Source organism: Rhineura floridana, chromosome 3, assembly GCF_030035675.1.
Source record: "Rhineura floridana isolate rRhiFlo1 chromosome 3, rRhiFlo1.hap2, whole genome shotgun sequence".
Lineage (NCBI taxonomy): Eukaryota > Metazoa > Chordata > Lepidosauria > Squamata > Rhineuridae > Rhineura > Rhineura floridana.
In genome coordinates this window covers 220409659-220437601 of record NC_084482.1, presented here as the reverse complement: position 1 = coordinate 220437601, position 27943 = coordinate 220409659, and the positions used below count along the sequence as shown (strand labels likewise).

The window sequence follows — 27943 nt, the reverse complement described above, 5'->3', positions numbered from 1 at the left end:
CCTTGGTGTTGAATACCTGGACTGCTGCCGGAATGTACTGACCGCCCTTTGTATAAAAGAAGGTCAGTAAAGCTCTGGCTGATTTCTGTGCGGTCGCAGCAGACTGGACAAAATGCGCATTCCAAGAACCTAAGGGATGGAATGCAATGGCAAGGTAACTGAAGGCGTTGACTTGGTCAATAATATGGTTGTCAATTTGCCAGCGGTGTTTATGTCTACTTTTGGTGAAAACTAAAACCTTGCATTTCGCACAGTTAATTCTCAAAAGTTCATCCACACAAAAGGAGGCAAGTTCTCTTAAGAGACAACATAAGCCCACCTGCGTTTGGCATAACAGGGCAATGTCATCGGCATATAGAAGACAGGTTAAGTGCCTCCTTGCCAAGACAGGAGGGTGAGAGTTTACTGCCGACAGGTGTTTTGTCAGCGAGTTTATATAGATATTGAATAGGGAGGGAGGGCCATGCAAAGATAAAAGGGGGAGAATAATGGAGATGTAAAAATAGAGAAGCAGATAATTGGGCTTCATCTGTGATGAAATGCTTTGTTTCTGCCTTGAAATTCCAATGTGTTTTTTTCAACCCTCTTCCCCCTCAGCAGGTGACCAGCAGAATGAGAATAATGGAAAACCACAGATGGTGCCACTGGTAATAGCCAAGACTGAGAGTCACACAGGGGAGAAACCATTTAAATGCATGGAGTGTGGAAAGAGCTTCAGTCAGAGCGGTCACCTTACTTTGCATCAAGGAACCCATACAGGGGAGAAGCCATTTAAATGCAGGGAGTGTGGAAAGAGCTTCAGTCAGAGCAATGAGCTTACTTTGCATCAAAGAACCCACACAGGGAGAAGCCATTTACATGCAAAGAGTGTGGAAAGAGCTTCAGTCAGAGCAGTCACCTTACTTCGCATCAAAGAACCCATAAAGGGGAGAAACCATTTAAATGCAGTGAGTGCGGAAAGAGCTTCAGTGTAAGCAGTAGCCTGAAATTACATCACCGAACACACACAGGGGAGAAACCATTTAAATGCAGAGAGTGTGGAAAGTGCTTCAGTCAGAACGGTAGCCTTACTTTGCATCAAAGAACCCACACAGTCGAGAAACCATTTAAATGCAGGGAATGTGGAAAGAGCTTCACTCCGAGCAATAGCCTTACTTTGCATCACAGAACACACACAGGGGAGAAACCATTTAAATGCAGAGAGTGTGGAATGAGCTTCAATCAGAGCAGTGACCTTACTTCGCATCAAAGAACTCACACAGGGGAGAAGCCATTTAAATGCAAGCAGTGTGGAAAGTGCTTCAGTCAGAACAGTAGCCTTACTTTACATGAAAGAACCCACACAGGCGAGAAACCATTTAAATGCAGGGAATGTGGAAAGAGCTTCAGTCAGAGCAGTAAACTTACTTTACATCAAAGAACCCACACAGGGGAGAAGCCATTTAAATGCATGGAGTGTTGAAAGAGCTTCAGTCGAAGCAGTGACCTTACTTCGCATCAAAGAATCCACACAGGGGAAAAGCCATTTAAATGCATGGAGTGTGGACAGGGCTTTAGTCAGAGAAGTAAGCTTACTTCACATCAAAGAACCCACACAGGGGAGAAGACATTTAATTGCAGTGAGTGCGGAAAGAGCTTCAGTGTAAGCAGTAGCCTGAAATTACATCACCAAACACCCACAGGGGAGAAACCATTTAAATGCATGGAGTGTGGACAGGGCTTTAGTCAGAGAAGTAAGCTTACTTCACATCAAAGAACCCACACAGGGGTGAAGCCATTTAAATGCAGTGAGTGCGGAAAGAGCTTCAGTGTAAGCAGTAGCCTGAAATTACATCACCAAACACACACAGGGGAGAAACCATTTAAATGCATGGAGTGTGGACAGGGCTTTAGTCAGAGAAGTAAGCTTACTTCACATCAAAGAACACACACAGGGGAGAAACCATTTAAATGCATGGAGTGTGGACAGGGGTTTAGTGAGAGAAGTAAGCTTACTTCACATCAAAGAACCCACACGGGGGAGAAGCCATTTAAATGTAAGGAGTGTGGAAAGAGCTTCAGTCAGAGTGGTAACCTCAGATTACATGAAAGAACACACACAGGGGAGAAACCATTTAAATGCAGTGAGTGCGGAAAGCAGTAGCCTGAAATTACATCACCAAACACACACAGGGGAGAAACCATTTAAATGCAAGGAGTGTGGACAGGGCTTTAATAAGAGCAGTCACCTTACTTCACATCAAAGAACCCACACAGGGGAGAAGCCATTTAAATGTAACGAGTGTGGAAAGAGCTTCAGTCAGAGCGGTCCCCTTACTTCACATCAAAGAACCCACACAGGGGAGAAACCATTTAAATGCAGGGAGTGTGGAAAGAGCTTCGTCGGAATGATCACCTTACATTACATGAAAGAACCCACACGGGAGAAACCGTTTAAATGCAGGGAGTGTGGAAAAAGCTTCAGTGTAAGCAGTAACCTTGTTTTACATCACAGAACCCACACGGGAGAAACCATTTAAATGTAGTGAGTGGAAAGAGTTTCAGTCAGAGCACACTTACTTCACATGAAAAAATACTGTGGAGTAACTTTTTTAATGCACGGAGTATGGAAAGAGATTCAATGAAAGCAGTAGGCTTACATCACAGGGGATACACAGGAGAAACAATTGAAATGTAGGGAGTATGGAAAGAACTTCAATGGGAGCTTTATTCTTCATCTTGCAGGCTACATAGATTAAAGCTCTATACAGGTTGGGGCCAGGATTCTTAAAAGATTATCTCACCTGTTATATATGCAGCCCATCACTGAAGTCTGCAGAAGATGGCCTCTTACGCATACCATCTCATTAGGAAGTCCACTCTGCATGATAGAGAAACCTGGCCTTTTGTGTGGTGGCATCTACTTTTTTGAACTTCCTCCTGTTACATATCAGACAGGTGTTTTTTTTTGTGGTGCCTATAGAAGACCTTCCTTTGTCAACAAACCTTTTAAGTGCAGAGCTTTATTACTGTTTCTGTGGGATTTTAGAAGGTAAAGGTGTCCCCGCACTTGTAGTGCGAGTCGTTTCCAACTCTCAGGGTGACGTCTTGCGAAGTTTACTAGGCAGACCGTATATATGAGGTGGGACTGCCAGTTCCTTCCCCGGTCTTTCTTTACCCCCCAGCATATGCCGGGCACTCATTTTACTGAACACGGATGGATGGGAGGCTGAGTGGACCTCGACCCCTTTTACTGGACATTCGACTTCCTCCTTCCCTTGGAATCGAACTGCAGACGTGAGCAGAGCTTCGGCTGCATTACTGCCGCTTACCACTCTGCGTCACGGAGGGTCTGTGTGGGATTTTAAAATGTTTTTCATTGGTTTGCATATGAAATGTTTTTTTTATTGTTGGTATTTTTGAGATACTTCCTGGGAAGTGATTTAAAAAAATACTAGTCCTTGTTTCTAATGGTCTCCTTACTGATTGTTTTCATATAGTTTAGTTTAGCATACCTTTAACTGTTGATTTTATTGGTTTTTAGTGTTTTTTAAATGTTGATTTTTTTATTGACCATTTTAATGTACATTTTATGTTCTTTATAAAATTCTTCTGCAGTGTACACATTTTATTAATATAAATAACTAAAAAATGTATTTTTGTGTATAACATGGTTTTTATTTTGCTTAGAAGTTTTTTGTATTGGCTATTCTAACATCTTTCATAAAGTAAAATGAATTCACTAGTTTTCTGCTGATGTATTTTAAATACATTTTCCAAACTGATTTCACTCCACAGTCTCATCTGGTCTCAGTGCTATTTCCTAGCAGGCAAATGAAGGACCTCACTGTCATCTGGTGCGCATAGAGAAAAGGAGAGAGAATTGGGTTTTGTCAGCGGTCACATAGCCAAATGGCTTCTCCAGGCAATAGAAGGGCCTTTAGAAAAGGCAGCAAAGCTGCAGAAAATCTCTGCTTAAATTATTGGGGGAGGCAGTTTGTTGGGATAGATAGTTCTGGGCCAGATATATGAATGGTCTGGTAACTTCAAACTAATCCATGTTGTGTAACTAATCCATGTTATGCAATTGTTAATGATGCTTCCCTGTAGTTTCTCTCTGGGAAGCAGTATGCCTCTGAATGCCATTTGCTGGGAATCACAAGTGTGAAGATTACTGACTGGGAGGTCAGTTGCACAACTGCTGAACTCGGAGACGAGGTTGCTTGAAGCACTTCCTGTTCCTGTCCCTTCCTGCCTCTTCCTTGGGATCTAGCCAGTAAAAGTGATTAGACTGGTGAGCTGGTGTTATTGTTGTTGTTGTTCCCAATGTAAATAACAGGTGCATGTCAGGACCCCACTAGGGATCAGCTGCCCTGCACCTTCAATTTAGTGTTGCAAAGCTCATCGTGCAATTGTTTGTTGCATGATTGGTATCTCCTCTAGTTTGGCCCTCAGACTGGCAGTGGCTGTCCAAGGTCCTGTTCTCCAGCCTTCTTGCCTGAGAGCCTTTTGACTGGAAAGTTCTTCTGCCTCCACCTCATGCGCTCTGCCCAATGAGTAGGAGTCCCTCCCACAGGTTCCAGACTTTAATAACCTTGATTTTGAAAGTAGTTGTGTCAGAAACTCATTTCACAGAAAGCAAACTGGTGAGGTTTGGCCCAGAACTTGAATACAAGGCAGAGGTGGAGTCTGAGCCCAAGCACACAAGAGCACTTCTTTGAACCCAGTTTTTTTCCTGTGATAGCACATCTATTTCACAGAAGGCAAACTCTATTTCTCTTCCCCTTCTGCCAGCCGACTTGCCCCTCCAATCTCTCTTTCTCTCTCCCTCCTCAATTCACCAGCCATTCTCAACCTGATAGCAGCACCAATAGTGCTGCTTAGTGGACCTACAAACAGCAAGAAAGGGTATTGCTGATCACCCCAGAGGTTCCTGGGTCATCCTGTGCTATCTCCCATTTCCCAACAAAAGGAGAGGCAGCAACATGTGTGGTTGGTGAATTTTGGTAGGTCTGGCTGATTGGGAAGTCGCCGTTCCGGGCTTTTTTACGTAAAAATGTATTATAGCCCGGGACGGGTATCGGAACGTTGTTTGCGTGGACGTTTTGTGTCTTACTGCATGCATCCCATGTAGTCATGTGGGACTGGTGAATTTCAGAGGTCTGGCTTGCTGGGAAGGCCCCGTTCGGGGCTGTTCATTCCGTTCCGGAGGGCATTTTGGTTGTTAAAGGGTTGATAAAAATGCTATCGGAATGGTTTTTGTTCCTAAATGTTGTTCTCATGTGTCTCTAACACATCCTAGTGTTTTTGGCATCAATTTCTTTTCTAAAGAGCCCATTCCGGCGTGTTCCGTTCCAGCTTTTACACCGTCCCTCCTGAACACTTTACTTTTTACACACAAATGTGTATATTGTATATATCACACAGCACACACACCTATCTTGCCGCTGCTTCTGCAGGAGGCAAGAGAGGAAGAAGAGGTGCAATATTGGGACAGAGGGAGGGAGGAAAATGTTGGCAGTGGGGGGCAGAAGCAGCTTTTGCCACTTAGTCCTCCGATGGGTTAAGGCAAGGAGTTCTGGTTCCTAGAGAGGCAGGAAGTCTTAATCACATGGAGGGGGGAGAGCATATTGAAGGGGAAGTAGGAGGGCTGTCTTCATTGGTATTCCGGGTAAAGAAAGTATTACGCCCAGAGAGGAGGAAGCCGGAGCGTGCAGAGGGCAAAGAGGTGCAAGGGGGGGGATTTGGTATTTTTGTTGGGGGGTGAGGGAAAAGGAGGGAAGAGCCCCACTCCCCCTTTTCCTCAGGGGGACCCCTGCTGCATGCAATCCATTTGCAGAGGGGGGTCCGAAGTGCCGCGGGGTTGGCCTTTCGAGGCCCTCTTGGAAGCCATCGCCCAGGCAAAGGGATGCAGCTGTTGGGGGTTGATGTCCTGTGTTGGTTTTGAGGGCCACAGCTGGGGGAGGGGAGCTGCCTTTGCAATTCCTGGGCCTGACGGGACTGATGAGGGAAGGAAGGTTTGTTTTTTGGGAGGGGGAGGGGGTTGATGGAAGAGGCCCCTCTTCCCTCTGGGAATCCCTAGAAAGTGCCCCAGAGCTGGAGGAAGAGCCCCTTTTGGATTTCCTAAACTGGAAGAGGGGCTGGTCAGTTTCCTTCCTGCCAGGGAAGAAAAATGGAGGGATGGAGAGAGGAATCTGAAACTGACCAGGCTCTGAATTGGCTTCTAGAAGCTTTCAAGGAAAAGGATGGAGGAAATGGGTGAATAAATGCCCCCTCCTCAGCTGGGCTCCAGGGGAAGAGCTTCTCCAGACATCCCCTTGGGAGTGTATTGGAGGGGAAGACCCTAGAGGAGTGGACCTCAGCTTCTCTTGCAGGATTGGTCCATCTGTGGCGGTGCTGGGGGCAGAGTTTGGAAAAGTTACTGTTTTAAACTACAACTCCCATCAGCCCCAGCCAGCATGGCCACTGGATTGGGCTGATGGGAGTTGTAGTTTAAAAAAGTAACTTTTCCAAGCTCTGACTGGGGGTCTGTGTCTCCTGGCGTGGCCAGCATCCCCCCTGTCCAAAGCACAATATCTTGGCAGTGGTCGCAACAGCCCAGTAATGTGGTCCAGGATGAGAGCCTGCGGCTAATGTAGTGCTTAGGGAATATTCTTCAACCCAACGGCCACATTTACACACAAGCAGCAGTCCAAGGGCCAATTTCCAGTCAAGGGCCAGAGTGGGTGGAGCTATGGATGTGTCACTGACATGCATATAGTAGAGTCTCTTGTAGCCAGGAACAAGTCAGACATTTCTTCAGTGCAATTAATTAATTACTAGATTTATACCCTGCCCTTCCTCCCAGTAGGTGCCCTGGGCAGCAATACAGAGCTCTCTAAGGAGCGGGGTCAGAGCACGGGAGGGGGTGAATCCAAATTTTTCCACTGTTGTTATGGGCATTCACATCTCTACAGTAGTGTAGTGGCAAATTCAGAAGTGCAGGGTCCATTCATGATAGCCATGCCCCCTCCCATCCTGTTCCTGCTGGGTTGAGAATGAGATGCATGCTAATGCCTTCTCCCACAGGTAGGAACCAAAAAGCATGGAAGGGCAAAGTGTTGCCTCCTGAGAAGAGTCTCAGTGGCTGACTTCACCTCCTTTCACTCTGATTCACTCTAATTATCAGGAAAGAACAAGGAAGCATGTTAGAAGACTCTTCTCAGTGGCTAATACACTCTCCTTTCTTGCTGATTGGCTCACAGGTTGCTGGAGACATGAGGACTCTGCTGAGAGCCTGCTCCTACAAAAGTAAGGGGTCTAAGATCTCCCCCCCAGATCTATGCAGGTCCCTCGGTGACACTGGGGCAGTGACCACTTTTGTTCAGCCCAGCCCACCTCACTGGATTGTTGTGAGGATAAACTGTGTAGAATTTTTATGTGCCACTCCAGATTTCGGACATCCACTCTGTGTGGGACCTTCAACGTCTGTGCAGGTGTGTGTCTGTTGTATTATTGGAATCATAGTTTAATGCTATGTCCACAGGGACCCAGATTCAAATCCCTGCTCAGGAGTGAAATTCAGGTGGTGTCCTGGGCCCAGTGACAGTGTCGTTGTGAAGACAAAAGGAGGGGGACAAATCATGGTGAGTTCATTAGAGGAAGGCCTGCATAGAAATATAAAAATATAATAAAATGTATCGGTAATAATAATAATAATAATTAAATCAACTTATTGCCTCAGTTGTTCAACCCAATACAGTAGATGAGTTTGCTGTTAAGCTTTCCACCTCGTGCATCACCTGCTCAACTTGGAGCAGCGTTCTGTAACCTGGTGCCCTCCAGGTATTATTAGACTGCATCTCCCATCAGCCCCAGACAACATGGCCAAATGCCAGGGAAGATGGGGGTTGTAGTCCAGAAATGTCTAAAGGTTAACTTGGATTATACGAGTGGATGGTACTAACAAGGCATCCTGCTGATTTTGACATGGATGTATTGCAAGTAGTTCTTCATATGCTTTTCATTGGCCAGTGAGCTGAACCAGACTGAATGTATCTCACTGTTCCTCTCCGCATATTTCTGATGGAAAGACTGGAGGTGTTTTGCATCCCCAGGAAGCTCCAAGATGGAGTCATTTGACCAAATTCACCCCCAGTATTTCTTTACAATGTGTGCAAAACCTATTTTTATGCCAAGTGTCAGGGGCATGACATGGAATTAATACCTGTGCAGATTAAGTTTTTCATAAGAACATAAGAAGAGCCTGCTGGATCAGGCCAGTGGCCCATCTAGTCCAGCATCCTGTTCTCACAGTGGCCAACCAGGTGCCTGGGGGAAGCCCGCAAGCAGGACCCGAGTGCAATAACACTCTCCCCTCCTGAGGCTTCCGGCAACTGGTTTTCAGAAGCATGCTGCCTCTGACTAGGGTGGCAGAGCACAGCCATCATGGCTAGTAGTCATTGATAGCCCTGTGCTCCATGAATTTGTCTAATCTTCTTTTAAAGCCATCCAAGCTGGTGGCCATTACTGCGTCTTGTGGGAGCAAATTCCATAGTTTAACTATGCGCGGGGTAAAGAAGTACTTCCTTTTGTCTGTCCTGAATCTTCCAACATTCAGCTTCTTTGAATGTCCACAAGTTCTAGTATTATGAGAGAGGAAGAAGAACTTTTCTCTATCCGCTTTCTCAATTCCATGCATCATTTTATACACTTCTATCATGTCTCCTCTGACCCGCCTTTTCTCTAAACTACAAAGCCCCAAATGCTGCAACCTTGCCTCATAAGGGAGTCGCTCCATTCCCTTGATCATTCTGGTTGCCCTCTTCTGAACCTTTTCCAACTCTATAATACCCTTTTGGAGATGAGGCGACCAGAACGGTACACAGTATTCCAAATGCAGGCGCACCATAGATTTATACAACAGTATTATGATATCGGCTGTTTTATTTTCAATACCTTTCCTAATTATCCCTAGCATGGAATTTGCCTTTTTCACAGCTGCCGCACACTGGGTCGACATTTTCATCATGCTGTCCACTACAACCCCGAGGTCTCTCTCCTGGTCGGTCACTGCCAGTTCAGACCGCATGAGCGTATATGTGAAAATCAGATTTTTTGCTCCAATATGCATAATTTTACACTTGTTTATATTGAATTGCATTTGCCATTTTTCCGCCCACTCACTCAGTTTGGAGAGGTCTATTTGGAGTTCTTCGCAATCCCTCTTTGTTTTAACAACCCTGAACTATTTAGTGTCGTCAGCAAACTTGGCCACTTGACTGCTCACTCCAAATTCTAGGTCATTAATGAACAAATTAAAAAGTACAGGTCCCAATACCGATCCTTGAGGGACTCCACTTTCTACAGCCCTCCTGTGCTGTAATATCTCTTTAAGGTCTTGGAATTGTCAGTTGAGTTCAGTTGGTGTTTCGGTTGAGATGGGTTAAGCACAGCATAAGCAGATGTAAAGACTGTGCCCTGTGGAATGGTGATTAAAGTATACTATTCTTATGTTAAAGAATCAAGATGTGTTTATTGTGAAAAAAAACACATTATATGGTGTCAGAAGTCCAAAATGGACTCATTCTGGCCTCCACCTCCTCTGGTATTGCAAGGTAATCTGGCTGAGACATGGAAGTGATGGGAGCAAGCTTTTATTTTATATCTTTCTGCAGCTGGAGTTGATAATGTTGCTAAGAATTGACAAATTGCTATTTTGTTACATTGTGTTGGAGAGGAATCATTGGCAGTTTACAATACTTTTGATTTGCCTGAAGGGGGGCCACAAGATATAGAGGAAGTTCTTGAACAATTTAGGATATATTGTACTCCTCGTAAGAATGTGATATTTGAACACCTTGCCTCTGGTATCCATAACTCTGCTGAATCCATAACTTGACAAAGAATCTGATCATGCTGCTCTGAGGTTGCTGCTGCAATAATCATATCATCAGCTATCATATAAACCCCTCTTATATGACCAAAAACTTCCTCATTTTTCTGTTGAAACACTTCACTAGAAGACTTAAGCCCAAATGGCAAACGATTAAAACGATATCGTACCCAAGGTGTATTAAATGTACATAACCGTGAAGAATGTGCATCTAGCTTGACTTGCCAATAACCATCCTTTTCATCTAAAATAGTAAAAAACTTCATTCCTGCTAGACGGCTCAAAACATCCTCTGTTGTAGGAATTGTATAATGTTGTCGACGAACTGCTTTATTCAAATCCCGAGGATCAAGACATATCCGTAACTTTCCATTCTTCTTCTCTGTAATAACAAGATTACTGACCCACTCCGTAGGACCTATAACCCTGGATATCACTCCAGCATTTCTTATTTGTCCCAGAGTCTCTTTCGGTTTATTCAATATGGCAAAAGGAATTTTTCTACATCCATGAATAACAGGAGCGACAGTAGGATCAAGATGTATATGGTGGACACCTTCAAATTCACCAAGCCCATCAAACACATCAGAATATTTCTTAAGTAGCTGTTCTTGCGTTAATGATTGAACTGTAGTCACATTATCAGTTTGACGAACTAAATCCAGAGTCTCACAAGCTGCTCGTCCAAGCAATGGAAGAGAGGATCCATCTGTTACTTAAAACATGAGCCTTGCTGCCCCTCTGGAAGTACGACAATCAAGAACAATAGCTCCCACAGGCTTTATACGAGTTCCACCATAAGACACAAGACAAACATCAGTTTTAAACAACACCTTCTTGTCTGGTAACTCATGAAATATTTGTAGAGGCAAAACATTTGCCTCAGCTCCTGTATCCAACTTAAACCTTACTGAGAGTCCTTGCAGAACTATATCAACATACCATCCACTCACCAAATCTTCACCAGCTTCATGAGTTAATTCTCCTATAAACAAACTGTTTAAATCTAGCTCGTGCATCGAATAATTCTGTTGCCCCTTTTTGGCACTGAGTAAATTTACTTTGCATACTCTAGCAAAATGATTTTTCATATGAGATTTATAACAGGTTTTTCCAAACGCTGGACAATTTCGAGGTGGATGCACAGTACCACAACAGGAGCATCTACTATATTTAATCTGCTCATATTTATCTTTAGATTGAAACTTATCAGATCCAAAAGCCTGTACTGGACTTTGTCCATGGGTCTTATCAATCACAGATACTGTATGTAACTCTTGGCCATCTCTTGAGGGAGTTGACATAGCTTGTAGTTGAACTCTTGTTATTTCCTCTAAACGACATATTTCAATCGCTTTCTCCAAAGTAAGTTCAGGTTCCGCAATCAATCTTTTCTTCAATTTTTCGTCTTTAACGCTGAACACAATCTTATCTCGTATCATATCATTAACTGTTGCACCAAACTCACACTTACTAGCCTTAAGCTTAAGCTCAGTCACAAACTGTTCACTGGTTTCTTGATATCTCTGTGAGTGGTTCCAAAAAGCATAGCGTTCAAATATCACATTCTCACGAGGAGTACAATATATCCAAATTGTTCAAGAACTTCCTCTATGTCTTGTGGCCCCTCTTCAGGCAAATCAAAAGTATTGTAAACTGCCAACGCTTCCTCTCCAACACAATGTAACCAAATAGCAATTGGTCGATTCTTAGCAACATTATTAACTCCAGCTGCAGAAAGATATAAAATAAAAGATTGCTCCCATCGCTTCCATGTCTCAGCCAGATTACCTTGCAATACCAGAGGAGGTGGAGGCCGGACTGAGTCCATTTTGGACTTCTGACACCATATAATGTGTTTTTTATTTCACAATAAACACATCTTGATTCTCTTTAAGGTCTTGGAATTGTCAGTTGAGTTCAGTTGGTGTTTCGGTTGAGATGGGTTAAGCACAGCATAAGCAGATGTAAAGACTGTGCCCTGTGGAACGGTGATTAAAGTATACTATTCTTACGTTAAAGAATCAAGATATGTTTATTGTGAAATAAAACACATTATACCTCCATTAGGAGAACTGTCCATTTATTCCTACTCTCTGCTTTCTGCTTCTTAACCAATTCCTTATCCACAAGAGGACCTCTCCTCTTATTCCATGACTGCTAAGCTTCCTCAGAAGCCTTTGGTGAGGTACCTTGTCAAACGCTTTTTGAAAGTCTAAGTACACTATGTCCACTGGATCACCTCTATCTATATGCTTGTTGACACTCTCAAAGAATTCTAATAGGTTACTGAGACAGGACTTTCCCTTGCAGAAGCCATGTTGGCTCTGCTTCAGCAAGGCTTGTTCTTCTATGTGCTTAGTTAATCTAGGTTTAATAATACTTTCCACCAGTTTTCCAGGGACAGAAGTTAAGCTAACTGGCCTGTAATTTCCAGGATCCCCCCTAGATCCCTGTTTGAATATTGGCGTTACATCTGCCACTTTCCAGTCCTCAGGCACGGAGGAGGACCCGAGGGACAAATTACATATTTTAGTTAGCAGATCAGTAATTTCACATTTGAGTTCTTTGAGAACTCTCGGGTGGATGCCATCCGGGCCCGGTGACTTGTCAGTTTTTATATTGTACATTAAGCCTAGAGCTTCCTCTCTTGTTACCACTATTTGTCACTATTACATCCATGATGAAAAGGGCCCAATAATAAAAGCCTGAAATGATTCACAACGTGGAGAAGACACTCTGTGGTGAGCAGGAATTAAGGCTTTGCGGAAGCGGAAGCAGAGATGAGAGGCGAGGGGTCCAAGATGGGTGAAATTCCTGGGGGTGGCTAAAGACACAAGAGGTGCCCAAGCATGGAGAAAAGTCTGGAAGAAACTGGAGAATGTTCTGAGAGAGATTTGGGGCCTTTAAGGCCTTTTGCAAATCAAGCATTGTGGGGGAAAACAACAGAGGAAAGGGACGTGCCATTTATTTATTTGGATTGAGGCTGCTTATAATATTCAAACCTCTGAAACCCAAATTGGCATGAAGGATGAAATCCCTCCCATCCTCCGTCTCTCCCCTGCAGGCCCTTGAGAGCTGCTCCCTACGAAACGTGCATCGTGGTGAAAGCTGTGGGAGTCCCAGAGCTGGCCTAGTTTACTCCTCCCTCACAGGCAGCGCCATGGCCTCAGAGGCACCGTCCGGATTGTCTCTTCTGTGGGATAGAGTGGAAAGAGCAGCCGGGCAGCCCAATCAGGTAAGGGAAGGATCATTGGGGGAGAGACCGAGAGGACAGCTGGGGTGCGTCTCCCTGAGCATAGCGGGGAGGGCTCTGGGAGAATACTACCTCTGAGGCTGCATAAGGAGAGTCTGCCGGATCAGGCCAGTAGCCCGTCTGTTCCAGCAGCCGGTTCTTGCAGTGGCCGACCAGATGCCTGTGGGAAGCCTGCAAACAGGACCTGAACACATGAGCACTCGCCCTACTTGTGATCCGGTGACATGTGTCTGGCAGAACTCTGGCAAAACTCCTAAAATACACTCTTGGAGAGGTGGGATCTTTTTCGAGAGTCAATCAAGCTCTGCCCTGCAATTGTGTCTGAGCAGTGTAAAATCCAGAAATACTCACCCCCACAAAAGCTAAATAAAAAGTAACTGTACTAAAGAAATGCAAAATAAAAGAGAGTGGGACAGCTTCAAGAGAGTCACACGGCTTGGTACCAAAATACCTGATGGAACGCCTCTCCTGACACGAACCCACCTGTACACTACGCTTAACATCTAAGGCCCTCTTCCGGGTGCCCACTCCGAGGGAAACTCAGAGTCTGGCAACAAGGGAGAGGGCCTTCTCAGTGGTGGCCCCCAAATTATGGAATGATTTCTGTGATGAGGTGAGCCTGGCACCAACACTGTTATCTTTTCGGCACCAGGTCAAGACTTTCCTCTTCTCCCAGGCATTTTAGCATGTGCTTTTAAATTGCTTTTTAAAATGTATTTTTAGATTTCTATATTGTTTTTGTGGTAAACCACCCAGAGAGCTTCGGCTATGGGGTTGTATATAAATGCAATAAAATTAATTAATTAATTAATTAATCCCAGCGTGCCCCACTGGTCAGGCTATTAGTACGATATGAACCAAAGTGTAGCTGCCAAGTGTCCTGCTCTGTTGCAATTCCCAGCATACTGCCTCTGGCAGTGGAGGCAATGCATTGCCATTGTGGCTCGTAGCCACTGATGTCCTGATCCTCCATGGATTTGTCCAATCTTCTTTGAAAGCTATTCAAGTTTTTGGCTGAGCAAATGGTACATGTTGGAGAACTGCCTCTTCTTCTTCTTCCAGGATCTGTTGCCATTCCAGGGTCTGGTGACCTTTGAGGAGGTGGCCGTGTATTTCACGGAGGAGGAATGGGCCCTGCTGGATCCCGGCCAAAGAGCTCTGCACAGGGAAGTCATGGAGGAGAATTATGAGACGGTGGCCTCTCTCGGTAAGGGCACTTTTCCCCCTTGACTGATGAACGTTGAAGGTATGGATTTAGTACCTGTGCTATTTAACCTTCCACTGCAGGGATGCTGTCGTGGAAATGGGTGCCTGGCCCTGGATATTTGGGAGGGACTGCAGCTCAGGGGGAGAACACCTGCTTTGCATGTAGAAGGTCCGAGGTTTAGTCCCTGGCAACTCCAAGAGGGGTGAAAGGATCCGGTAGGAGGTGCTGGGAAAGGTCTTTCTCTGCCTGACATCCACAGCTAGTTGCTGTAAGCAGGCGGGACTAGATGGACCAATTCTCTGATCTGGTAGAATGCAGCTTCCTCTGTTCTTGGGGCTTTTTGATCATTCAGTGCGAAAAGTGCCCCTCCCTGCCGCCTTCTGCTGCCCCATGATGAAAAATCTTACCTTGCAGCAGGAGGAGGAGAGGGCAGGAGCTCCCAAACTCCAGCAGAGCATCTTCTCCTGCATCCTCAACAGACGATTGACACTCTGTGCCTTGTACTCTAACCTCCCAGTGGGAAGAGATGCTCCCGGGAGCACCTCCTGCCTCCTCCCTCTTCCTTCCTCTGCCCAAAGGTCAGCTTTTGTCTTTGAAGCAGGAAGAAGCAGCAGTTTGGAGAAGAGGAAGCGGAGGTGGAGGCTACAATTTGTAGGGAATGACCTCCAGAAGACAGGACAGAGAGCAAGATTTAGCTTTGCCAGCCCTGGTGGGAAGTCTGGAAGCAGAACTGGAGCACAGAGACTCTTTGACTCAGGCAGGGACACAGCGAAGTCAGCAGGCAAGAGGGACCCCGAGAAAGGCTCCTTGGCAGCTGAAACAGGGGCCATTCCCTCAGCTAGCAGAGATCCCGAGAAAGCAGAAATTGCAGCAGCAACCTTGACGGGACCTTTGCTGCAGCAGGAAAGGGTCCAGAGAAGGCAGGAAGCTGAGGTAGGGAAGGAAAAGCAGGGGAGGGTGATGGAGTCAGACCCCAGTTGACATGTGGGGCTAAGATAGATTTCAAGCAGCAAAAGGAACCGCACAAACTGGAACCCAGAGTGGGACCAGGAGTTCAGTTTTATCCACTTTTGGGAAAGGTTTCAAAGCAGATTCCCACATTGGTTAGCTGAGGGAGTTCTCTCTCCTGACCAGGTCATGTCCTGTGCATACGACTTGCAATGTCATCTCAGCTGAGAAGACCAGTTTTACTCCTTAGGCTACTTTTACCCATCAGTTTTTGCCGGCAGTTAGGTCTGACCAGGTGAACCAAGTGGCCAGAGATCCCAGCCAAGAATCTTTTTAGGTCTAGGAATATCTAATGGCCGATCAACAAAGGAAATCTTTATCAGTGTCTATGTATAATTAACATGTCTAATTTACTATACTTTGTGGACATAGCCACATATCAGAACATAGGTCTTACACAGCACATACAAAGGGGATGTACGCTAACGTGTTGCATTTCAAAGGACAGCATAGGTCACATTGATTTCCATCTGAAAAGGAGTGATCTCACCTTTGCTGCGTGTGGACCTTAACACTCAGAGCAGGTGGTTCTTTCTTCGACCAGTGTCACGGACAACTGGTAAAAATCCCCAAGGCTGTCTGTCTTTTATAGCTCTAGTTTGTATCTATCTAGACCAGGGTTTCCCGACCTTTGAGCCACAGATGTTGTGGGACTACAACTCCCATCAGCCCCATCCAGCATGGCCAATGGTCAGGAATTATGGGAACTGTAGTCCAGCAACATCTGTGGACCAAAGGTTGGGAAACCCTGATCTAGACTCTGTCAGTTCATGCTCATATTACAACTATACTCTTGTTTCCATCATTTGAACTCTCATCCTAACCTGCATCTTGATGCTGATGTTGTATTCTGATAAGTTCTCCTGACTCACCCCTGTACAGCTTCAGCCATATATAGACATAATCATTGGCTGAATGCCCGGACTCCTTATAAAATGTTGATACTTTACGGGAAAGAATTTATTTTGGAACTATGTAAAGAAAACTCAAAGGAAAAAAGACACTTTAACTGGCAGCTTGTCTTTTTACTCATGTTTTGGCTTGTATTGTTTGCGCTACTTTTCCACACATAATTTTATGTAAATCAATTATAAAGAATTGGAGATGGCCAATTTCTATAAATACAGGTGGCCTGTGACACAGTGAATTGCATCCACTGTTGCTGACTTTACTAGGTTCTGCCCTAGTAGTTTGCAGCCTACTAAGAAGCTGGCTTTACTAGGTTCACCCCCAACAAGCATTTCAAGATGAGCTTCATGCCCAGTGGACGCATGTTCACAAGTGCCAGACTGACCCTACTTGGTCCACACAACTCTGTTCTATTCACCGAGAGCAGGACTTACCAGATCAAAATTATACCTTTTCTTATCTGTAAAAATCTCTGTTTGTAAGGGCTGAATATTTTCTGGTCAAAAGTAACTAGTCTTGTCTATTTCCTTCAAAGAGTCGGACCTCCATTCGTGTTGGGAAGAAAGAAAAGATCCCTTTATCCAGTATCCCAAAGATGCGACATCAACAGGTAGATGTTCAGCTGCGTTGAGGCCCCATTTTGGTTTGGAAATTGTAGGATTTTTCACTTCCTGTATAATATGATTCGTTGCAGATTAATCAGGGTGTGAGTTGTCCTGGAGAACATCTTTGATGTCTTTAAGAAGAGCCTGCTGGATCAGGCCAATGGCAGCATGCCTATAGGAAGCAAGCAAGCAGGACCTGAGTGCAACCCTTGCCCCGTTGGAAGCACAGTGACTATCTTAAATCTGCAAAGTGCTCTCTGAAGCACCCTTCCCCCTCCTTTCATAGTGCAGGAAGGGAGGGAAAAAAGGTGCCTTTCGGATGGGCTGCCTGCCAGAGAAGTCCCATGCACAACCAATCTTTCTAAACAGCAGTGGCTTCCAAAAGGGAACAGGCACCCACAGCCAAGCTGAGCCCTTGGCTTGCCACCCCAAACTGCTTCTTTCAACTTCAGGAGCTGAATGGGGCTGCTTCACAGAGCAGTGCTGGGAGGGAGAAGTGATTTCCATCCAATGGAAACAGCTTCCCCTTCCTTGAGAAAAGCCCCCTCCAACCGCTGATCAGCTGACTGGCAGAAGTGCGCCCCTGTCCAGCAAAGGTGCAATTGGCAGCCCATTTCAAGGTCCTGGTGGTTCTTTTGAAGCCTCACCTTTATCTGCCGCACATCTTATGTCAGAACGGAGGGTGGTGCCTTTATGTCCTCCCTGTAGACTTCCCATTCGCATCTGATCAGGCACTGTGAGGATAGTGGACTAGATATTTATTTTATTTATTTATTTATTTTATTTAATTGATATACCGCCCTAAGCCAAAAAGGCTCTCTGGGCGGTGTACATGAGAGATAAAACAAGCACAATATATAAATACAATAAGTATAACAAAATCAAAGATCAAAACAAACAATAACAAAGAACCAACAACGTCAAAATACAACAATAATGAAAATACTGATAAAATACACTATAAAATACAATTTAAAATACACTTTAAAATGCCTGGGAGTATAAAAAGGGTTTCACCTGGTGCCGAAAGGATAGCAGCATCGGCGCCAGGCATACCTCATCGGGGAGACTATTCCACAGTTCGGGGGCCACTACCGAAAAGGCCCTAGTTCTAGTCACAACCCTCCGGGCTTCTCGATGGGATGGCACCCGGAGGAGGGCCTTAGATGTTGAACGCAGTGTACGGGTAGGTTCATATTGGGAGAGGCGTTCCACCAGGTATTGCGGTCCCATGCCGTGTAGGGCTTTATAGGTCAAAACCAGCACTTTGAATTTAGCCCGGAAACAAATAGGAAGCCAGTGCAGATGAGCCAGAACAGGTGTTATATGAGCAGACCTTCTGGTCCACGTCAGTAATCTGGCCGCTGCATTCTGGACTAGCTGTAGTTTCCGAACTACCTTCAAGGGCAGCCCAACGTAGAGCGCATTGCAGTAGTCCAGCCTAGATGTTACCAGAGCGTGAACAACTGAGGCGAGGTCATCACTGTCCAGATAGGGACGTAGCTGGGCTACCAGTCAAAGATGGTAGAAAGCATTCCGTGCCACCGAGGCCACCTGGGTCTCGAGAGACAAGGAAGGATCGAAAAGAACTCCCAAGCTACGAACCTGTTCCTTCAAGGGGAGTGTAACCCCATCAAGAACAGGATGAACATCCTCCATCTGGGCAGTGAAGGCACTCACCAACAGCGTCTCGGTCTTGTCAGGATTGAGCTTCAGTTTGTTAGCCCCCATCCAGTCCATTATCACGGCCAGGCAGCGGTTTAGCACATTAACAGCCTCACCTGAAGAGGATGAAAAGGAGAAATAGAGCTGCGTGTCATCAGCGTACTGGTGACAACGCACCCCAAAACTCCTGTTGACCACACCCAGTGGCTGCATGTAGATGTTAAAAAGCATGGGGGACAGTACCGATCCCTGCAGGACTCCACAACGGAGAGTCCAGGGTGTCGAGCAATGTTCCCCAAGCACTACCTTCTGGTGACGACCCACCAAGTAGGAGCGGAGCCACTGCCAAGCAGTACCCCCAACTCCCAACTCCGTGAGTCTCCCCAGAAGGATACCATGGTCAATGGTATCAAAAGCAGCTGAGAGATCAAGGAGAATCAACAGAGTCACACTCCCCCTGTCCCTCTCCCGACAGAGGTCGTCCTACAGGGCGACCAAGCTGTTTCAGTGCCAAAATCGGGCCTAAAACCGGATTGAAACGGATCTAGATAATCAGTGTCATCCAAGAGTGTCTGGAGCTGCCCGGCAACCACCCGCTCCAGGATCTTGCGCAGGAACGGAACATTCGCCACAGGTCTATAGTTGTTCAAGTTATCTGGGTCCAAGGAGGATTTCTTCAGGAGCGGTCTCACCACCGCCTCTTTTAGGCAGTCAGGGACCACTCCCTCTCTTAAAGAGGCATTTATTACCTCCTTGGCCCAGCCGGCGGTTCCGGTCCTACCAGCTTTCACCAGCCAAGAGGGGCAAGGATCCAGTACAGACGTGGTCGCCTGCACCAGTCCAAGGATCCTGTCAACATCCTCAAGCTCCACAGACTGAAACTCATCCAATAAATGAGGACAAGACCGTGATCTGGATACTTCATTAGGTCCAACTGCTATAATATTGGAGTCTAAGTCCCGGCGAATGCATGCGATCTTATCTTGGAAGTGCTCGGCGAACTCATCACAGCGGGCTACAGATGAATCTATAATATCCCGAGGACCAGAATGTAAAAGCCCTCGCACAATTTTAAAGAGCTCCGCTGGGTGGGTGAATGATGACTTAATAGTATCAGCAAAATATCTCTTTTTTGCTGCCCTCACCGCTACTATATACTGCTAAGAACAAGCACTTCCCAAGGTGTAATTGCATTCATCGGGAGTTCGCCTCCATCTGCACTCAAGCCTCCTCCTCTCTTGCTTCATCGCTCTCAGCTCCAAGGTATACCATGGAGCTGTATGAGCTCTGCATAGGAGGGGGCGCATGGGAGCGATCGTGTCAACCGCCCGGGTCATTTCCGTATTCCACAGTTCAACCAGGGCTTCGACAGGAGCGCCAGTCTTCTCAGTCGGAAAAACCCGCAGAGCCCTTTGGAAACCCTCGGATCCATTACTCTCCGGGGGTGGACCAATTTAATAGGTCCCCCGCCCTTGCAGAGGGAAAGGGCTGCTGTGAGCCTAAACTTCAGCAAGCGGTGATCTGTCCATGACAAAGGAATAGATGATAAATCCCCAACCTCCAGATCACCATCTCCATGTCCAGTGACGAAGATCAAATCAAGGGTATGTCCCGACACATGCGTCGGGCCAGAAACAAATTGAGACAGCCCCATGGTTGTCATGGAAACCATGAAGTCCTGAGCTGCCCCAGATAAAGCAGATAGGCCTGTGGTCTGATTCCACAGGGCTGTTCTGAGGAAGAGCCGCTAGGTTGAAGTTTCTTTTCTACCTGCTGAGGAATCCCCCAAATTAAGAGGGCTGGATTGGTTTCCACAGAGCCCCTGAGTGGAGATTTATGTACACCTCCAGGCAACTGGTCAGGAGGATAACTTGGGTCCCTGTACAAATCAGTTCCAGATCTAAAATCTTTGTTTGCTTTGGGGAGGAGAGGATAATTTGGGAATGTCAAAACTAGGCTTCACCTCTTGGCTGGAAGAGCATGATCCAGTTGTATGTGGCTCTGATGAAAGGGAGAGATCAGTAGGTATGGACTTGAAAGATTACTCAGGGAAGCTGTAAAAGGATTTCACAACACTGAATCTTGGTGGTCTCCAGGAACCCAGAGGGAGTACCCCAACACCTCAAATACCCCATGCTTCCCCCACATAGGTGTAGGGTTGGCAATAGCGTGTGCTATGTGCCTTTGAAGCACTCTCTATTTTCAGCAGTAATCAAAAGTGTGACATCAAATATAAACGCTTTATTAAAAGAGGAAAATTACAAGCATGCACATTCACTCTCAAATCAGCAAAGCTTCTCCAATAGATCCTTAGCAGCAATGAAGTAGCTTGTAGGCATGAAAGATCTTCCTTACTCTGCGAGTTGAGGAACTCAACAGAGGGGCACCCCCATGCTCCAAAAGCAATGCCCAGGCTGCTGGGACTAAGTGGTAGCTCAGAGAACATAGGATCCGTCTCTGGATGGTCAGGGAGTGATGACGTGTTCTTTATATACCCTCACGGATGTTCCCCCCTCTTACTTAAAGATGTTTTAATGTCAAATCTCTGAAATTAGTTGGTCACTAGCCTTCCACATCTCCTTCTTTCCTGGAAAGTGTCTGCCCCTGACTACATAGGTTGTTTTCAAAGTGCACACTTGTTCGACTTTTTGAAATTAAACTTTGTGGTTTCTGTCTCCTTTTGGTTCTGCTATTTGTGACCTTCGGGACTTTCTAAACCTCAAATATCAATCATTGGTGACCCAAAGTGACCTGCTCTTTTAAAGCTTTTCCCTAACAAATACTGATGCCATTTTATGATTAATTGAAACCTATAGAAACCCTAAAGTTATAATCTCTGTTTAATCAGTACCTCTATATTGGCATTATTTTAGCATTTAAAGCATCTTCCTTTCTTGCACGTGCGTCCCAGGTTACCTTCCTCAGTTTATCCAGGATGTCTCCCTTTCATCTCTGAAATTAGTTGGTCACTAGCCTTCCACATCACCTTCTTTCCAGGTTACCTTCCTCAGTTTAGCTTTCTTGGAGCAAACCAGGATGTCTCCCTTTGCATCCTCCAGCTTGCTACTGTGCTTTGCGTAGAGACATTTAAAATTTCTTGTAACGAATTCACTCTTGCTTGCATTCATTTGTAAATTTGTAAATTACTCCCTATATATGATTGACATGAAATCGAGCCTTCAGTGTCATCAGCCCAGTTCTCTGGAAAGCTCTGCCAACAGAGGTTCAGCAGGCGTCTTCTGTTTTAACTTCGAAGCGCCTGCTGAAAACCGTTCTGTTGCACCAGGCAGGCAATTAAGAGCATGCTCTTTTCACAACACTTGACCTTTGTTTTTATTGTATATTTGATGTTTTCAATTTATGGTGGTTGCCTTTTTTTAACGTGTTGTAAACTGCTTTGACGTTTCTAATGAAATAGCGGTATACAAAGAGCCTATAAATAAATAAATAGATGTGATATCTCTGGAATCAGAAAAACAGCTGGAGCTAAGTGATGCCTTCATGTGCTCCCTGTAGACTTCCCATCTGCATCCACTTTGGCACTGTGAGGATGCTGGAATAGATAGGCCTGTGGTCTGATCCAGCCAGGCTGTTCATATAAGGAGGGGGAATGGCATCCAGGTTGAAGTTTCCTTCCCATCTGCTGAGAAATCCCCCAAATTAAGATAGCTGGATTGGTTTCCACAGTGTCACTGAATTGAGGTTTTTGAACAGTTTCTTGTCCACAAGAGACATTTGGATCTACATGTCCCTGTGCTATTCATCTCCAGGAGATCTAAGATCGTTCTTTGTTTTGGAGAGAGGAGAATAATTTCAGTTCAGAACTAACTAGCTTATCTGTATCTTTGAAAGAAATGTCAAACCTGGGCTTAGTCTCTTGGCTGGAAGAACAAGATCTAATTGTACAGGGCTTTGATGAAGGGGAGAGATCAGTCGGGCATTCCCCTTACGGTTCAGAGCATCATTGCAAACTCGTGTAGTGTTGGTCTTTGGCCATCCCTGTCTTAGCTCAGCTAAATTTAATCCCTTGAATCTTCAGGTGGAATTTGGAAGTGTCTTTATCTGAAAACCTGCAGCGCAGCTGCCAGCCAGTATTGACAGTACTGAGCTTGAGGGACCAGGGTCTGATTTAGTATATCACAACTTCATTTGTTCCTATATTTCTGTCTGACTGGCTCTTTTGACTGCAGTCAAATTATTAAGAATCAAGGAGAAGTGAGCTGTGCCCAGTTTGTCCTGTTCTGCAGTCTTCTGCCCTTCTCTTCCCCCACACCCCACTTTTCATTGCATACTATTTTAGAAATATATATCACAGTTGTATGGCAGTAGGAGGAAAATCCAGACAAATCTGGGCTTAGTGACATCAAGTGTTATATGGACCTGAAAGGAATTTGTGTTGCTGTGTGAGACTGCAGGATATTCAGGTAACCTTGCTTTCATCTGGCCATGCAAAGATAACGTAAAATCTTTATTACGGTCCAAGACCAGCGGTATAATTACGGATCCTCTGACTATCAGAGTGGAGATAGAATACAATACAGTGTCATTGCAGTGAGAAAGCTAAAAAGCTAAAACCGGGTCCACATAGTAATCTAGCTAAAACCTTCATCTAATAGACATCGCATTAGGTCCCTCCTGCGAGCCATAGCAGCTGTGCAGAACGAGGCGACCTCAGAGTGATCCGTGATTCTGAATCTGCTGTTAAATATTGTAAAATCATAGCTTCTGGGCTCAGAGGAAGATTAGATAAAAGTGGGGAGATGAACTTAAGGCGGAGATCTGAATAAAAAGGGCAGCAAAGTAGTACAAGGTTCACTGTCTCCACCGCATCTGCTCCACAGGGGCAAGTTCGATCACAATAATCGACTCCCCTGTATCTACCCTCCATAGTGCTGAGGGCAGAACATTAAATCGTGCCAGGGTGAAAGCTCTCCTGAGTTTTGGGGTAGATAAACTTGAAATGTAAGTGGCAAAGATACAGGGATTTACATTAATACTGCATTGTGAATAAGCGGCAACTAGGCTCATGTTGTTCTGATACTCAACATCTTTGAGGCGTTGGATGATTGTTGTTTTAGCGGTCGTATGGCCTAGGGCACCAATTGCTGGGAGCGAAAAACTGAGAGTTCCGAGTTTGTGAATCATTACCCGTTGCCATTGAGATTGGAAGGAATCTTCCAAAGTTAAGTGGGGCAATCCCGTGGGTAAAAATAGCAGCTTCATCCAGTAGTTAAATTTTAATATCCAAGCGTGGGTCTCAATCAGAAGGGCACCTAATTCCAAGCGTAAGGTCACATTGGGGACACATCTCGGAGCGCCCAAAACGGACCTCATGAATTTAGATTGTACCCTCTCCAACCATGCGTAATTGCCTCCACTACAAATTTGGGTCCCGTAAAGAAGTTGAGGAAGCACCTTGGCATTGAATACCTGGACTGCTGCCGGAATGTACTGACCGCCCTTTGTATAAAAGAAGGTCAGTAAAGCTCTGGCTGATTTCTGTGCGGTCGCAGCAGACTGGACAAAATGCGCATTCCAAGAACCTAAGGGATAGAATGCAGTGCCAAGGTAACTGAAGGCGTTGACTTGGTCAATAATATGGTTGTCAATTTGCCAGCGGTGTTTATGTCTACTTTGCATTTCGCATAGTTAATTCTCAAAAGTTCATCCACACAAAAGGAGGCAAGTTCTCTTAAGAGACGACGTAAGCCCACCTGCATTTGGCATAACAGGGCAAAGTCGTAGGCATATAGAAGACAGGTTAAGTGTCTCCTTGCCAAGACAGGAGGGTGACAGTTTACTGCCGACAGGCATTTTGTCAGCGAGTTTATATAGATATTGAATAGGGAGGGAGGGCCATGCAAAGATAAAAGGGGGAGAATAATGGAGATGTAAAAATAGAGAAGCAGATAATTGGGCTTCATCTGTGATGAAATGCTTTGTTTCTGCCTTGAAATTCCAATGTGTTTTTTTCAACACTCTTCCCCCCCAGCAGGTGACTGGCAGAATGAGAATTATAGAAAACCACAGATGGTGCCACTGGTAATAGCCAAGACTGAGAGACAAAAAGAGATATTTGGAAATCACAGGGGACCAAAAACGTCTGAAAGAAAGCAGCCAAAGAATGGGAGCAAGAAATCCTCTAATTGTCATAGTTTTCATCAAAGAACACACACCGGAGAAAAACCATTTAAATGCATGGAATGTGGAAAGAGCTTCAGTCTAAGCAGTAGCCTTAAATTACATCACCTTAAACACACAGGGGAGCAACCATTTAAATGCATGGTGTGTGGAAAGAGCTTCAGTCAGAGCAGTGAGCTTACTTCGCATCAAAGAACCCACACAGGGGAGAAGCCATTTAAATGCAGAGAGTGTGGAAAGAGCTTCAGTCAGAGCAGTCACCTTACTTCGCATCAAAGAACACACACAGGGGAGAAACCATTTAAATGCATGGAGTGTGGAAAGAGCTTCAGTCAGAGCGGTCACCTTACTTTGCATCAAGGAACCCATACAGGGGAGAAGCCATTTAAATGCAGGGAGTGTGGAAAGAGCTTCAGTCAGAGCAGTGAGCTTACTTTGCATCAAAGAACCCACACAGGGGAGCAACCATTAAAATGCATGGAGTGTGGACAGGGCTTTAGTCATAGAAGTAAGCTTACTTCACATCAAAGAACCCACACAGGGGAGAAGCCATTTAAATGTAAGGAGTGTGGAAAGAGCTTCAGTCAGAGCGCTCACCTTACTTCGCATCAAAGAACCCATACAGGGGAGAAACCATTTAAATGCATGGAGTGTGGAAAGAGCTTCAGTCAGACCGGTCACCTTACTTTGCATCAAGGAACCCATACAGGGGAGAAGCCATTTAAATGCAGGGAGTGTGGAAAGAGCTTCAGTCAGAGCAGTGAGCTTACTTTGCATCAAAGAACCCACACAGGGGAGAAGCCATTTACATGCAAAGAGTGTGGAAAGAGCTTCAGTCAGAGCAGTCACCTTATTTCGCATCAAAGAACCCATACAGGGGAGAAACCATTTAAATGCAGTGAGTGTGGAAAGAGCTTCAGTGTAAGCAGTAGCCTGATATTACATCACCGAGCACACACAGGGGAGAAACCATTTAAATGCATGGAGTGTGGACAGGGCTTTAGTCAGAGAAGTAAGCTTACTTCACATCAAAGAACACACACAGGGGAGAAACCATTTAAATGCATGGAGTGTGGACAGGGCTTTAGTCAGAGAAGTAGGCTTACTTTACATCAAAGAACCCACACAGGGGAGAAGCCATTTAAATGTAAGGAGTGTGGAAAGAGCTTCAGTCAGAGCGCTCACCTTACTTCGCATCAAAGAACCCATACAGGGGAGAAACCATTTAAATGCACGGAGTGTGGAAAGAGCTTCAGTCAGAGAAGTAAGCTTACTTTGCATCAAAGAACCCATACAGGGGAGAAACAATTTAAATGCAGTGAGTGTGGAAAGAGCTTCAGTCAGAGCAGTGACCTTACTTTGCATCAAAGAACCCACACAGGGGAGAAGCCATTTAAATGCAAAGAGTGTGGAAAGAGCTTCAGTCAGAGTGGTAGCCTTAGATTACATGAAAGAACACACACAGGGGAGAAACCATTTAAATGCAGTGACTGCGGAAAGAGCTTCAGTGTACGCATAAGCCTGAAATTACATCACCAAACACACACAGGGGAGAAACTATTTAAATGCAAGGAGTGTGGTCAGGGCTTTAGTCAGAGCAGTCACCTTACTTCACATCAAAGAACCCACACAGGGGAGAAACCATTTAAATGTAACGAGTGTGGAAAGAGCTTCAGTCAGAGCGGTCACCTTACTTCACATCAAAGAACCCACACAGGGGAGAAACCATTTAAATGCAGGGAGTGTGGAATGAGCTTCAGTGTAAGCAGTAGCCTTACTGTACATGAAAGAACCCACACAGGTGAGAAACCATTTAAATGCAGGGAGTGTGGAAAGAGCTTCAGTCAGAGCAGTAGCCTTACTGTACATGAAAGAACCCATACAGGGGAGAAACCATTTAAATGCAGGGAGTGTGGAAAAAGCTTCAGTGTAAGCAGTAGCCTTGTTTTACATCACGGAACCCACACGGGAGAAACCATTTAAATGTAGTGAGTGGAAAGAGGTTCAGTCAGAGCACACTTTGCATGAAAAAACACTGTGGAGTAACTTTTTTAATGTACGGAGTATGGAAAGAGATTCAATGAAAGCAGTAGGCTTACATCACAGGGGATACACAGGAGAAACAATTGAAATTTAGGGAGTATGGAAAGAACTTCAATGGGAGCTTTATTCTTCATCTTGCAGGCTACATAGATTAAAGCCCTATACAGGTTGGGGACAGGATGCTTAAAAAATTATCTCACCTGTTATATATGCAGCCCATCACTGAACTCTGCAGAACATGGCCTCTTACACATACCATCTCATTGGGAAGTCCACTGTGCATGATAGAGAAACCTGGCCTTTTGTGTGGTGGCATCTACTTTTTTGAACTTCCTCCTGTTACATATCAGAAAGGTGTCTTTTTTTGTGTGTGCCTATAGAAGACCTTCCTTTTTCAACAAACCTTTTAAGGGCAGAGCTTTATTACTGTTTCTGTGGGATTTTAAAAGGTAAAGGTGTCCCCGTACTTGTAGTGCGAGTCGTTTCCGACTCTTAGGGTGACGTCTTGCGACGTTTACTAGGCAGACCGTATATATGAGGTGGGACTGCCAGTTCCTTCCCCGGTCTTTCTTTACCCCCCAGCATATGCCGGGCACTCATTTTACTGACCACGGATGGATGGGAGGCTGAGTGGACCTCGACCCCTTTTACCGGAGATTCGACTTCCTCCTTCCCTTGGAATTGAACTGCAGACGTGAGCAGAGCTTCGGCTGCATTACTGCCACTTACCACTCTGCGTCACGGAGGGTCTGTGTGGGATTTTAAAATGTTTTTAATTGGTTTGCATATGAAATTTTTTTTATTGTTGGTATTTTTGGGATACTTTCTGGGAAGTGATTTATAAATGAAAATAAAATAATACTAGTCCTTGTTTCTAATGGTCTCCTTACTGATTGTTTTCATATAATTTAGTTTAGCATACCTTTAACTGTTGATTTTATTGATTTTTAGTGTTTTTTAAATGTTGATTTTTTTATTGACCATTTTAATGTACATTTTATATTCTTTATAAAATTCTTCTGCAGTGTACACATTTTATTAATATAAATAACTAAAAAATGTATTTTTGTGTATAACATGGTTTTTATTTTGCTTAGATGTTTTTTGTATTGGCTATTCTAACATCTTTCATAAAGTAAAATGGATTCACTAGTTTTCTGCTGATGTATTTTAAATACATTTTCCATACTGATTTCACTCCACAGTCTCATCTGGTCTCAGTGCTATTTCCTAGCAGGCAAATGAAGGACCTCACT

At 44.9% G+C, this 27943-nt stretch overlaps 1 pseudogene; it reads left to right on the top strand.

Annotated features, from left to right (window-relative positions):
• The first annotated feature begins 146 nt into the window (after positions 1 to 146).
• On the top strand, positions 147 to 27571 carry LOC133381711 (zinc finger protein 208-like; annotated as a pseudogene).
• Positions 27572 to 27943: the final 372 nt, after the last annotated feature.